Below are 15,230 nucleotides of genomic sequence, written 5' to 3'. Positions count from 1 at the left end.
CCATATACAATGTAAAAATAAGTAACCCCCAATGCGATATCCTCGTCTCAGAGGGTATCATTATACATAGAAAATACTTGGCATGCATATAATGATGATGTTGGTGACAAAAGTAGTAATAATAATGTAGACAATGGTGACGATGATGATGATGAATATGATGATGGATATGATGACGAAAACGATTATGTAGACAATAGTGATGTCAAAAACTCTCCATTGTGTGTTCGGGTCGGACTGCACGTTATTCGGCACGATGTCCGACGTTTCGCTCCATGCGCTGGGAGCCTATTGGGAACCTGCCGAACAACTCGCGGCACAAAAACCTACGCAGAAGTAATGACGACGATGATGACAGTGATGATTCTGTTCGTGCGCATGATATGCAGCAGCAGCAGGAATATGGTTCAGGAGCTCGATGCCAATGTGGAGGTCCTGCTGCTGCTGCTGCTGCTACTGCTATGACGAGAGGGCTTCAGCAGAGAGAGTTCTCGTAATTTTGCTGTTCCTCCTCCGTTGAAGTAGCGCAGACTGCAGTGGGCTTACTCTCTGGTCCATAGTTTGGGTTGCATGACCACAATTGCACCTGGCTTTCCCCAGTAATGATGATGACCTCTGCATAAACAAATATCTCCGATGTAACCTTACAGACTGTTCGGGCAACATTATGCATAAACGCACGCACACACATAACCACACACACACACACACAGGTAAAAACAACCCGCGCACACAACACTTTAACCCCTGGCGCACGTTCGAGCAAACAGAACGTTCTGAGAGGTGCTACAAGGACGCGGAGATAACGCACGAAAAAAACAAAAGCAGAACAGGAACACGCGAAGGGTGTGAATTCTGGCTGCGGTTCTAAAAGCACCTTGGCAGCGGCGCTCGAATAATCAATGGCGCTGACTTGCCACGCGAGACGGCCGGGTATCCTTGCCGGGGGCACGAGGATTAGCGGATTAGCCGGGCGCAGGGCGGACAATCCGTTGCTGTCGCCGCCGTCGCGGCCGTTGCACGTAAACACAAAAACGCACGCGTGCGCGCCCCCGCACAGCCCCGCACACCTACGCGCACCCGCGCACACCTCTGCGCGTGCCAGATGGATATCCGGCCCTCGTCTCAGTGGACAGCGCGCTACACCCCCCCCCCCCCCCACTGCTTTCACAAGATTTAAATAATCGTTAAATAATTGCGCCGAGCAGGATTGTCTCATTTACCGGTACTGCGCAAAATATGATGGCATTAGCATTTCGCGTTACATCTAACGCCGAATTCCGTGTAACCAATTTAACGCGGATTCTTTCTAATCGCCGATTTAACCTCAAAGCTCCAACGCACACTTTCAAAGAGAATTAAACCCAAACATTGGCCGCCTTAATAACCGTAATCCAGCGCGGCTCCTGTAATGTTGCAACGTGCAGAAATTTGCACGGGTAAAAATTTCCCGTGACCTTTAAGAAGTGAATAATTAGCGCGTGGACGGCGGAAACTCTGTTTCAAATTCAAAAGCTCGCGGGACCTTTCAAAATAAAGGTCCTCCCCCCAGCACCTCCTCCAAGTCGCTGTCAACCCGCCTGCAATATATTTACGCTCCAATCAATATCCAATCCAAACGAGAGAATTAAAAAACTAAATAATCGGTTTCATCTTCGTGCGGCAGCTCGAGTGCCGCAATAGTTGTTATTAATAATGCAATAAAGCAAAAATCAGTACGCACGAGCACGTGCGCACAACGCGAGCGCCGCCTTGTAGCGGCAAACGCTCAGAGGAGTAGGTGGGGGGTTTCGGGGTGGAGGGGGGGTATAGGAGTCCGTAAATAAACGCACAAATAATGTAATAATTTAATAACTGCCGCCCTTGACAGCGCCCTGGCGGTATTGATTGGGCGCACCTTCTTAACAGATGAGAAAAGATCAAGTGGGTCAAATCTCGACTGCGCTGGGGTGGGGGCGGAGAAGGTGGCGAGTCCAGGGGGTCGGGGGGCGGGAAGGTGCTGGGGGGCGCGGGGGGGGGGGCACGGCACAGATGGAAAGGTGGCTCCGCAAGTCAACCCCCCCACCCTCGAGAGGGGGGGGGGAAGGGGGTGCATGGTGATGGGGAGTGAAATGCGGACACCGTTGTACACCGGGCGCAGCAATTTTGGGCGTGCTGGCATACCAATAATCCCGACTTGTGTACCCAGGGGTGTGCGCGCCGAGCTCCTAAACCACGAGCGTGGCCAAGGGCCTTCTCGTGATAAACCCACCGCCAAACAGCACGCACCGCCCGGCCCTGCGGGAGTGGAGTGGCGCACGGGCGATGGAGGGGGGGAGGGTCCAATTTTAAGTTCGAGGCTCTGCTGTGTTTCTGTTGTTAGATTTGCCACGGCCTAGCCCGGGCCTCTACCTGTAACCCGCTTAAGAGCGCAGGGGCGAGCTCCAATATCTGACGGCGGTGTTGGGAACGCGTGCCCTGCGGGTGCATGCCGTGAACCCGTACCAAACCTTGTTTTATTTCTCCCTCGACCGTAACCCGCTTGATCCGCCTATAATAACTCGAGCGCGGGAATCTCCAGAGGGGAGAATCGCCCGCATTTTGAGAGCTTCACACGCGAAAATTCAAATGCAGGATTCACGCGAGCGGATTCACGTGAGAGCTCGTAAATCTCCACGTTTCACCCCGAGCCGTAGGTCGGCGCGCCGACTCTGGCGGAGTGTGCGGCTCTCCCGAGCGCCGTGCCGCGAGGACCCCAGACCAGGCCGGCTGCCGTCGTTGCTGTCGCTGCCGGTCGGCGAAGGCCGACCGTGCTTCTCGCAGCTCAAGCGAGAAGCACGGCCGTGGCCGGGTGGTGCCTCAGAGGTCAGGGGCGCTGAGATCCTGGGTTCGAATTCAGGTTTCAGCCGCTGCGCCTCTGGTTAAACTGGGTTTTCAAATGTAGCGAGTTGATGGTCACCAATGATTGAAAATTTGGTTCTGCGCTGAATTCTCTCAGAATTTATGACTGTCGTACAATGAACATTAATATCAGTGAGTAAAATATGAGAGCACTGCCCTCCACTGTGTAGAACGGAGGTCACTTGAAAGGATCTTAAGAGATGGCTCTGTGACATCCACTTCCGTCGACCCTTCCCTAATATGAAGGGCTGGGCAACTCGGCACCCCGAGTTGGACTTGCGGCCAAGGCTAACACCCGGCAGTGAATATCTGAACCGGTTCTGGGGCTCCCCGAGGAAGACCAAATCCTGGTGCAGTGTAAACATCGGTACCGGGGAGAGAGAGGTGGCCAGGGTGTGGCGCGAGCCACACCAGCCCCTCGTTTGCCATGCGGGCCTTCACAGGTGCTGCTGGCTTAACGGCACTTGCCCCAACAGCTTGCGTGGGCTATCCTGGTTACGTCGGCTCTCTGCGCGCGGTGCAGGAGACATCCTCGGATTGGCCAGCCTTGTTTGCTCATCTCCCGGGGCATACAATGGCTCCGTGGGACCGCTGGCCCAAAAAATCTTCCCCTTGATTTGGCAACAAGTCGTGAAGCCTGCAGCGTGGTGCAGGAGCCGCACCCCAGGCTAGCGCCCGTGACCTTTTTGCCGAGACAATGTGAGATGTAGCCACGGCGCACGTAGCTCCGTGGCATGTCCCCCCCCCCACTCCAGCACGCGCAGTCGGTCAACCATGCAGCAGGCGATGCTCGGCAATACCAGCCGCACCGTTAGAGGTGCAGTGGCGTCGAGGTGTTAACTACCTCGCCCGGTATACGGGAGGTCGTGGGTTCGATCCTGACCCTGACACCTGCTGTATATTTTGAGTTTGATGTTCTCCCCGTGGTCGCGTGGATATTTCTCCTGGTCCTCCGGTTTTTTCCCCTCCACATTTAAGAACATTCACGAAGAGTATTTAGCTGCTATAAATTTTCACGTGATAAGCAACATTTTTGCGCTATCATTCGTGGCCAGGTCGCTTCAGAAAAATTGTCATATAGCTCAGTGGGTTTTACTTGATAAAATAAAAAAGTTTAGTTCGGGCATAAATAACGCAATGCACAGCCACCCGTCGATTCACTGCTGGATGAAGGCCTCCTCATGCCGTGTCAGCAACGGAGGAAGTTCAACCATACTTCACCGTATGGTTAGAGATAATGCGAGCTGCTCAATTCGGTTCCTAAAATGCTCCCAAGAATGTGGAGTAACGCATCAGGCTTCATGCTGAATAGCATGTGGTGTTAGGGACTTACCCCGTCATACGTGGAAACCGGTCAAAACAATGGCAGGTTGCCCTCGCCGCTAATCGGTGGAGTGATCGGAGAACTCAGCTCTGTACAGAAAGTAACATAAAGCGACAAATTGTGGGAAGTGCAATGTTTTAGCTGCATTGGTTCAACACGAGCAAAACTCTGGACCGGTTTCAACATTCATTGTCTCGTCAGCAGTTTGGCTCACTTGATGGAATGCTCATGAACTTCTAGATGTTTTTTTGGGCAAGGACCCTCTTCTGTTAGACATGGGTCCTAGTTTACCACAAAACCATACACTACGTAACTGCACACAGCTACGTCGGCGAATGGATTTTGTCTGCGGCTAATTGGGTCGCGGATAAGAGGAGCTCTGATGCAAATATCGTCTCGTGTTGTTGTTGTCGTCGTCGTCGTTTTAGCTGCCTGTTGAGAAATAAAACACAACCGTCCGCTCCTCTGGACCTTGATGGCGTGCGATTGGTTCGCTGGTCGTCGGGAGACACAGAGATTTGCTGCCAATGTGGCTCCTCTGTCCTTGCCTATGGAAGACCAGTGTCGGACATCAGAGAGCCACAACCTTCACCGCACATGCGCGGCTTGAAGGGGATGTGAAATTATCGCGGGCTCGCCTCCTTTGGCCTCAACCGAACAGGCATATTTCCTGATCCCGAAGATTTGAAGGATTACTGTGTCAGGCCTGTCCGGCCGTTGACAGGGAAATGCTGTTAAACCGCATGGCGATAAGCAACAACAACCATCTGACACGCCATCCCCGCTCGCTCCAAGACTCCCCCCCCGTTCCACCGTCAATTTTTCACACGTGTGGCTAAATTGAAACTGTTTTAAAAAAAAAAACCTCTTCGAATTCGTGATTTGTTTTCAACTATTTCTCAACAGTAAAACACAAAAACATATTTTCTTTCAAAACCGTCCACCCATCAGAACAAACGGGTACACACGCCACGGGCAGACTGCTATCGGAAGGCCTCGCGTGCTGTGGACTACGGCGAGGGTAGGCTCGCAATCTTCCAAGGTGTACGGCCAACGCGGAGGAGGAGGCCAAAATACCCTATCCAGTGCTCCTTCGAGTGGAGGCGCCTTCCGCCCACAGCGACGCCAGCGGGCAATCGCAAGGAGGTTGCCTCCACTTTTTCTTCTGGCCACTTAAATCCCGCACGGCAACTTCAGCCGCGATACGGGGATGATGCTCGTCGGACTCACAGATGGCCGTGGAGCCTGCTCGGAAGCCACCGGCTTGCCGAAGGCTCGCACCGCTGCTTTTGCAGGATCGCGTTCATTTACAAGGCTTTGTTTTTTGCCAATTTTTCGTGATATTCTCTGGGGGGGGGGAGGGGGAATATAATAATAAAATAATAAAAACACACTAATCCAGAAATATAAACAACAGGGGAGGCCAGAACGCGCTTTATTCTTCGTTATTTCCAAGTCCTCCGCGCGCCCTCGTTTTTCTCCCGAGTGTGCCGATGAAGCCGTCAGCACTAATTTGAAGCTGCTGCGCACCCGACCGCGTCGTTCCAATTGAATCCCGCGAATCTCCTCCTGTCGCATTCCTCCCGCAGCCGCCGCGCATGATGAATTGTTGACGCCTGAACGCCTGCCCACCCGCCCCGCTCGCCCGCCCGCCCGCCCGCCCCGCCCCGCCCGCTTGCCCGCTCGCGGGGGCCGCTGCAGAAGGCGGCACTGCCGCCAAGCCAAGGGTTGCCACCCATCCCCGTTTCCCCAGTGACGTCCTAGCAGACTCTGGGAAGTCTGTTAGCCTTCTCCGAAGCATTCAGCGCTCTAAGTGATCTGCTGATTAACTTAGCACTAAGGTGGTGTTCAAAAACAGCCTCGAGCCAGAAGTGGAAATTCCACATTCCTATGACAGGATGAGTCAACACATAGGAGAACCACTGTTGACTTTCCCCACAAAGCGGTATCTAATTTATAGACCGTGGAAGGATGACAGGCTGAGACAACCCCAACCAGAATTGAAACTCGCAAACCATCCTGATTTTCACAGAGTCACCTGGCCATGCAACGATGCACACAGGGCTGCCCATAACGGGCAGTGGGGAGGGCAGGAGGGCCAGTGTTCCCTGAGCTTCACGCAAAAGAGGGCCCCACAACAGGCCTGTGAATGGTAAGGGGGGCGGGGGGGGCACGTGGCACTCTGCCCCAGGTTTCCAGGATACCTCTGGGCAGCCCTGGCAAATCGCGCAAGGCGATCATGCCTTTACCTGCGGAAAACGGGCAGCCACACAGCCCAGCAGCAGCAGCGCGTTTGTTGCTGGCTGTAAAGGTTCTCGGTGCGAGCTCAACAGCCGCTCCAGTTAATACTGCAGGCACAGTAACCAGAAAATACCACCCGCCTTGCGCTTCACAGTGAGCGTGAACGATCCCCCCCGGGACGTTACTGGACAAGGAGTGGTCAGCTACGCGTGCGGGCATCACAGTCAAATTGGAAAAATGACTCACAAAGTACTTCACTGAGACGCCGCATGGCAACGCCGCCTCCTGCCGGCGGACTGATGCTCACTCGCGAGGCCGGTACTGCCTAGGCCTTGTATAGCTGCCACTGGGGGTTCCCTGTTGCACGGAATCTCGAGATGAGCTGCATGGGAGGTACGGTGATGATGATGATGGTGGTGGTGACGGCGTTGCAAGATGTTCCTCGTCCCAACATGCTTCTTGGTTAAAAAAAAAAATGTAATCTCATCCCTGTGGAGGCAACTTAAGGAGCTGATCCGCGCCTCAGCCAAACACGACGACCAGCCGGGAAGCGGCAGCCTTTCCCACGGTGGCCGTCGGAGGGCTCCGTGCTCACTGGCAGAGCGGCCCCCACCGGACGTTAACGGCGCCGTTATTTCAGGGTAATTGGCCGCTGGGAGCATCCTCGCCTGGCAGCAGCGTGAAGCCAGCGCGAAAACGAATCAGGCCCATGCGCAGGCCAAGCAGAGCACTTAAGCTCGCAGGAAAACCCTCCTTGATCTATAAAGGTGTCAAACCTAACACCCACTCCCGCGCCCAGGCAGTTCCACACTGTGTCCCAGATTTTGTGAAGTTGGGCAGAGAAGATGAAAATGTTACACGATTTGACATCGAAGACGGCGCGGTTAAGGCACGGCTGTGGGAATGCGACCGCACGCGCGCGTACGCACGGATACGCACGAGCGCACACGCGCACACACACTCACTCGTGAAGCTGTTCACGAGGCAGGCACGGACGCACGCACCGAAGCGAAGCGCACGCAGCACATCCGACGCTGCTTACTGTGCTGCCCACCTCCAATGCCCTGGAACTGGTTGGGAATACAAACAAAACGGAAGCATAAAACCGCGTGGGCTTTATTGCGCATCGGTTGGCTCCGTACCAAGCGAAGCTAAGCCGAGGCTGCACGCCCAATTACAGCGACTTCGCCGGTTTGGTGCAAGTGGCCCGGATCGCTCGCCCAAAGACGCGGTCGCGGTTACTTAATTGGGCGGGCCGGACCGTCACACGCACAGTCAAAGACCCCCCGTGTAGCTTTAACAGACCTCTGGAGCAAGCGCTGTTAGCGAGCACCTGCGAAGCACAGCAGACGAGGGAGTGGTGTGGCCAAAAAAAAACCACGCCAGGCCGCTTTTGTCTCCCCCACAGGGGATATTTACACTCGGCACCGGCGTATGGGAGGCCACAGGACTGGTTCAAATATTCGTCGTCACTGACGATGGTTGAGAGCGGGAATCGAACTTGGGTTGCTCGGTTCATGGCACGGCGCACGACCGCTCACCACGGGGGAATGGGCACGGACCCATGCACGCGTACATTATCGCCAAGACTCACTGAGCGTTGCACACGCTGAACGCACGCGCGCACACACGAGTGCATGCGAACCGCCAGTCACCCGGGGGCCCGGGTCCGCACGTGCAGACGCCGAATTGGTTGGCACGGTTGTTAAGTACACGTCGGCCAGGCGGGAAATCCCAGTGGACTGAACGTCCATAAAAGCGGCAACGGCACCGTAATCATGCGCACGTGTAAACAAACTCTCTCGGCATGGTGATTATTATTATGCCAGACGGTGGGCACGCACCGGGAGCGAACGCGAGGCCAGGCACGCGGCCTCCACCACGGCCAGGCACGCGGCCTCCACCACGGCCATTGCTGAAGACCCAGCGCCATCCCTGGTGTTGCGTGTTCACACGCATTCAGGCATGTTCACGCGGACGCTCATTCACGCGTACACCTGTGTCAGCACGCACACGCGCACACGCTTGTTAACACGTGAAGGAGAGTCGCGGGAACATGGTAAATCTCGTGCGTGCGGGCGCACGGATGCGGCACTACACATATCACGCGAGGCTTTCATTAAATTTAAAATGCAATTACGCTTAACAGGCAGCCGCTCCTAAGCCTCGCTTTAAGATTTAAGGCTCTGCGCTATAAAGCCGGGTCCAGTAGTCCCAAAAACATTCAATTTTCAGTCGTAAATCGTTCTCGGCCCGTGCCATTTTTATTGGCGTGCAAGTCCCTAATTTTGGAATTAAGTGCAGGATTCGGGCGAGGCATGGCAGGCGGGCGGGCGGGTGAGCGGGCGGGCGTGCTCGCTCCTCCGCCGGAGGGACTCCTCTGTCATTTCCAACCGCCAGGGCCGCGCCGTTATGTTTATTTTGAAAGTCACATCGCGTTACTGTTAAACGTCCCGGCGTCTACTGGAAAACAAAAATAGATCTCCCCACAACAAAGCGGCGTCCTCGACGCTGGTTGCCAATTGAACGGGGAAATGCTGCGCGGGCGCGCGCCCCCGCTGAGTGCGAAGCGTAGGTAACGAGCCGCAGGAGGAAGGCCTTTGGTAAACGCTGCCACTCGGCCCACAAAGACTCCACCTGCAACCGCCGGAGAATGTGAAATTACACACACTCGTGTTTCCCCTCGTCACATCTCGACCATCTTACTTGAGATTAAGATGCACGTAGAAGGCAATACGAATACATAAATTCCAGACATTCTCAATCCACCAAAGAATGAAGCACCTCCCCAACCCCCTGCTCCCCCCCAACTGCCATATTGTTTTTTTTTACCATACTTCACCACGCTCGTCAGTGTGGGTTGGTGTAGAGGGGGAGGACAGGATGCGTGACGACAGTTACACTTGCCACTGATGTTAGCCGTGGCCAGGAATCGAACTCGGTTTGCTAGGTTCACGGCGCAGCAGATACTCCAACCACTTCGTTGATGTGTTGACGTGGAAAAGTCTTGCTGGAATCTGGGGTGTTTGTACTCTTTTTTTTAACGAGTGTCTTGCACGCGGGAGGAGACTACAGTACCCACAGACAATAGAAAACGACACGACGGGGGCAAATCCTCGAATGTTCATGATCCCAGTTTCTCCACTGTCACCGCCTGGCCACGCCGCAGCCCCAACGGGTTGGGCCGTTTCACCTTGTTTACATGGCCCCCGTCACGCACGGGGTTAAAGCCAGCGTCCTTCTACACGGGGAGTCAAACCCCCTCACCCCCCCCCCCGTGGCCAGCAGACGGCCGGAGCCTGGCTCTGCGATGATGACGCTGTGTTCGTTCGGCTTCCACCGAGTCTCGCTACGCGTGGTGGCGACGTTTCGCTCCACGAGTGCCGAGGGGGGGGGCGAGCTAATTCAGGAGCTGAAACGGGTGGGCGCAGCCTGAGACGCGCGTTGGCGAGCCGCGCGGCACAACCGCGAAAAGCACAAACATCACAGGTGCTCACTTCCGCCGGCAGCTCAGCCCACGTAGGAAATTCCAAAGTCCTATGGCTGAGGACAACTACGCTTGGACAGAAATGAGTATTACAATAGTAATATGGATCACGATGATGCAGAACCGACGAAGGGGTTAAGAAAAAACAACCGCTGTCTCCTAGTAATCTACACATTGCGAAGTCCATAACGATGAGCTGCAACGACGCCCTGCCGTGAATCACAATAACAGCATGCAGGAAGTCAGCCTGCGTGCAACGTTAAGGCAGGAGAGAGGGTGCAGCGCCGGGGGCCTCATCAATAACACAAGACACGGTGCCCTGCCGCCATCACCGCCGCTGCATCGAAAGACGTGCCGGGCTGAAAACTCTCGTTCCCGAAATGAGCGTTGAGGACACGTGCCCCCAAAAACAGTAGCGCTGTCACCGCAGAGGTGCAATAAAAACCGGGGCGTGTTACGCGAAGGAGACTATCACACAAAACTGCACGTCAGGGCAATGTCCTGACTCGTGCATTGCTCCAGGAATGACAAGAGGGTAAAAGTCGACCAGCATGGGCCAATTTTGCGACGTGGCTTTTCCCAACTAAGTCATTTGCGAGCGATTGATCACATTTCTGTGCATTTGGACCGCGACACCGGCACACGTGGCCAACTCTCATTCGAATACCGTCGTGAGATCTGTAATGTCCACTGCGAATTTTAGACGGTGAGTATTTCACGGTTGACCACACCCACAGCATTCAACCATTGCGGTGGCTGGGCTCGAACCGCGGACCCTCTGCAACGAGCGGCAAATGCGCTTCCGCTGGGACGCATCACCACCCTTTTTGCAACAAGAAAATGCATCATCATGAGCGGTGTATAATTATTATTATTATCATCACGCAACTGACAAAACCAGGAACTTTTGATGCACCGAAAAGACTTGCATATTTCGCAGGGAGGGGAGCTCCTGTAATAGGAGACAGCACTCCTGGGAAAACCATGACAGGCGACGACCCGAGGCCACACGCCGACAAAGCATCGCATTTCAGGAGCGCGGGCACCGAAACACCACGGCAGAACGCTAGCTCACTGCCAGCTCAAATATCAAACGGTGGCAACGTTTTGGGACCGTGAGCCTCGAATTCACGGCTTCAGATCCAGAAAGAAAAAAAACCCATAAGAGCCGAGGGCGCTAGGGGTGAACCAACAAAGCCGAAGGGAGGTGTATGTGTACGCGCCTGTGTGTGGGGGGGGGGCTGTAACTGTGAGCGTGTGTGTGACATGTGTTCAGTAGGCCAGCCACGTACCTGGGCACACTGCACGGTGGTAGCAATTGCCTAGAGAAGTGTGTTTGATGTTATAGCTCAATTTGTGAGCAACACCGCTTTTGAACGGACACCGCCATTGCACAGGTGAGATGAAGAGAAAAAAAAAGGGTGACGGCTCGAGAGAATTAACCCAGCGATGTGCTGCGCGTGCAATGTCACTCTGCGGTGGCGGTGGCACAGCGGCTGGCCAACCGCGACCATGACCCGAAGTTCAACTGCAGAGGGCGGGACGGCAGCAAGGGAAAATCGGCCAAGTTCCAGAGCGCAATGAAAATCTCAACTATTCTCGCATGGGACGGTTCATGACGTTTAGCAGCCCGTAGCGGCATTCGCTTTGCATCTGTTCACACCTATTCGGGTGGAAGCGGTTCACGCGGCGCTATATAAACCTAGTGATCTGAGTTAGATGTTTTATTATTATTCTTTTTTACGATTTACGGTACTAGAAGAAAATTGTAAAGAGCAATAAATATATAGATACCTGGGCCACAGTTAGCGGTGAGCGACATGTGAACCGGTCCTCGGCTCCCACCCTTCCTCACCAACCAGAGTGCACCCTGCGTGGTGAAGTATGGTCACAACAACCTCCAGGTCCAACGAGGCGCAGGGAGGCCTTCGTCCAGCAGTGGATTAACAAGACGCCCATACGTAATGGCTCTCCATTAATTAATTAACTGACAGTGGATCTTCGCATTATTTGCGAGGTGTGCTCAACCCACTCCAGTTCACCCCACAGCAGCACGGCCCCCCGGGCAGGTCGGAGGAACGAAGCTCAGTCGCACAAACCTGGGAGACGACAGTGTCCCCGGCGAGCTCGCCGGGGACGTGAAAAGCTGCGACTTTCCCCCGCTGCGGACGAGAGCGACGTGACTCACGCCGACTCTGTGATTGCTACGCTCTCGGTCGATATATTTTAAGGCTTTGTAGCCGTCGGGTGGTATAACGCATGATAGGAGCACGCAAGCCAACCTGTGGCAAAGCAGTCGCGGATTTCATTAGGGCCGCGGGAAATATACTATGTAACACAATTTTTGTTCCTGGGTAGTAAGTGTTATTTCGGAATTGCTTATGCCTAAAAAGTATAAAAAATGGCTATTATTCCCCACAAACTTTGCTTTTGTGACCAGGACTGCTATTTTGAAATGTACCTATTTTCAATGAGAAAACTGGCGAATTGGTGTCTTTTCGTTCACATAAAGTCAGAAAAAAAACATATCAACAAAAATCCAAAAATTACTACAAAAAATTTAGAAGTGAGTAGTTTTTCGAGATTTACGATTATACTATAAATCACTTTCACAAATCAGCCCCCAAATGTAGTCTCCCATCATGTTCTCGTTATACTGTCCTTGGTAGCGGCATTCAAAGTCCAGTATATTCTGGTGGAAGCGCTCGCCTTGCTCCTCCGAGTACGCTCCCATGTTCTCCTTGAATTTATCAAGATGAGCATCAGGGATATGGACTTTGAGGGACATCCTACAGCCCATTGTGCCGTAGTTCTTCATCAGTCTCAACCAGCTCCACGTAGTTTTCGACCTTGTGATTGCCCAGGAAGCCACGAACCACTGCGACAAAGCTGTTCCAAGCCGCTTTCTCTTTATTAGTGAGCTTCTTGGGGAATTCATTGCACTCCAGGATCTTCTTTATCTGTGGTCCGACAAAGACACCGGCTTTGGCCTTTGCCTCAGACAGCTTAGGGAAGAAGTCTTGAAGGTACTTGGAGGCTGCCGACTCCTTATCTACAGCTCTGACAAATTGTTTCACAAGGCCCAATTTGATGTGCAGTGGTGGCATCAGCACCTTCCGGGGGCCCACCAGTGGCTCCCACTTGATGTTGTTCCTCCTCCCCACAGAGAACTCGGTCCACTGTGGCCAGTCCCGCCTGTGGTCGTGCGCCTTGGTGTCTAAATCTTTTGTAGTCATTTTTGTATTACTTTAGTATAAAAACATGTTAATTTTTATTCATGTTGTTTTTTTCTGACTTCATGTGAACGAAAAGACACAAATTCGCCTGTTTCCTCATTGAAAATAGGTACATTTCAAATATCACTGTACTGGTCACAAAAGCAAAGTTTGTGGGGAATAATAGCCATTTTCTACACTTTTTAGGCATAAGCAATTACGAAATAACACTTACTACCCAGGATCAAAAATGTTTTTGTTACACAGTGATATCATCACGTGGCATCAGACCCGCCCGCTTCAAATGCGGAGATCTCACACGGCGCCAGGAGTTGTTATCGCAAATTAACATTAATCACCTTGCCCTGAAAAGTTTATGAAAATTAATTAATAAACAGATAAACACGTCTGTTTCCGACAGCCACCTCTTCCCGTGTGCGCAAAGGAGAAATGTTTTAACCTTCAGAAATGTTTACAGGTAGACTGCGCTCAACAGACGCCCGCAGATCAAGAAACAATCCCCTTCGGCTTGGTGCCTTTTAATCTCTGTATTTACCAAATGTTTATCTCTCAATGTGTGAATATGAAATTGTACCCGCTTGGGAAAATTAGCACCGTTCAATATATTTTTTTTTTACCAAAGAGGTTGTTTCTTTTTAATGTAAATGTAAAAACCCTGGGGAGAAGGGCACGTGATCTCAAAAGTGTGCATCCTCGGAGCAATCGCGTGGGGTCGGGCTTCCGCGCGAGACAGACTCGGCGTTCGCCTGCAACCAATTACGGCTTTCTGCGCAACACACATTAATAATTAATGTTTCGTCCGCACCGTTATTCCGGCACCCGTTGAGAGAGACGCAATTAGGCACGTGCGCGCTGGCGTGTGAGCTAAGCCGAACACCGCTAAGGTCAACTTGAAACACGGAACGTCGCCCGTGCCGCCTACGCTCATTAACACGCGGCGCCGGGTCGACCGGCCACGTTCCACGCGGTTTGTGCTTGCCATTTCGCACCGGGCCCACGCCATGTCCTGGCGCAGCCCTGGTGTATTTAATGCTCACCGGAGCGCCGAGTAAGTGAAACGGCACGGGCAGCGGTGGACGTTCTTCACGAGCCCGAGCCAAACGGACTCGGTCAGAGCTAAAATACATCTCTCGGGAAATTCGAATCTGGTGCTGGCCGTCCCCTGCCTACGGTTAGCGGCGCGAGGGATAAGCGAACTGAGCCATAGCACAGGGCCCCAAGCAGCTTAAGAGGTTCCAGATTCAGCAACAAATTCTTATGAGGATTTGCCAAAAATCAGTCACACTCCAGAGCCTAATAAGCATAAAAAGTTTCGATTTAAAGCTTTCGTGACTGCAATGATTCATCTTCTTTGGTTCTTTCGGTAAAGTCACGTAGAATGAGAATAAAATAATAAATTGATAAAATAAAATAACACAATAATATTCTCACGACGTTTCGGCCACAACACAAGCGGCCTTCATCAGGTGAAGGGACGAGACTGTCTGGTAGGACAGCGCTGGAAGCATAAACAGCTTCTCATTCCGATAATACATAACATATGTGTATATACAGTATATTGACGACTATAATGAGCCAAGAATGTCTGTGTGTAACGCGCGTGACGTCACTCCACATGCCGCACCCCCCCCCCCCACCCCATCATTAATATTCATGAGCGGGTGGATTTTTACACTCACGCAGAAGGTTGAGCGGAAATAAAATTTTTTCGCAAATTCGCTTTAAGTTTGACGTTTCTTTATTGAAAGTGAATCTAATAAATATTTCTACGCAACAAAGTGGATTTGGTGTCTTTATTTATTTCTCCAGCACTTGAGACAAAAGGTAAATCTAATTTATGCTTCTACATTATGGTAAAATAGACATTTCTCGGTGATTTTCCAGATATTGTATCGAATTCCAATTTATTTCAACCCCAGCGACCGAAAGCAGAAGAAAAGAAAGTATCAGAGCAGTGAATTTGAACAAATTGAAGGTCAGTTATATACAGTGCTACAGTGACATGAAGTGAGGTGTTTTATGACATACTTTCGTGCAAGATTCACTGCCATTAAATTTACAC

At 52.4% G+C, this 15,230-nt stretch overlaps 1 protein-coding gene across 4 annotated transcripts in view; it reads right to left on the bottom strand.

Annotated features, from left to right (window-relative positions):
* Positions 1 to 15,230, bottom strand: part of SDK2 (sidekick cell adhesion molecule 2) — a 305,833-nt gene that overhangs the window by 73,919 nt on the left and 216,684 nt on the right. The window lies entirely within an intron of this gene.

The sequence above is a fragment of the Petromyzon marinus genome, chromosome 37 (assembly GCF_048934315.1).
Source record: "Petromyzon marinus isolate PM22_M1 ecotype Great Lakes invasive population chromosome 37, UKy_Petmar_22M1.pri1.0, whole genome shotgun sequence".
Taxonomy (NCBI): Eukaryota; Metazoa; Chordata; class Hyperoartia; order Petromyzontiformes; family Petromyzontidae; genus Petromyzon; species Petromyzon marinus.
This window is presented reverse-complemented; position numbering and strand designations above follow the sequence as displayed.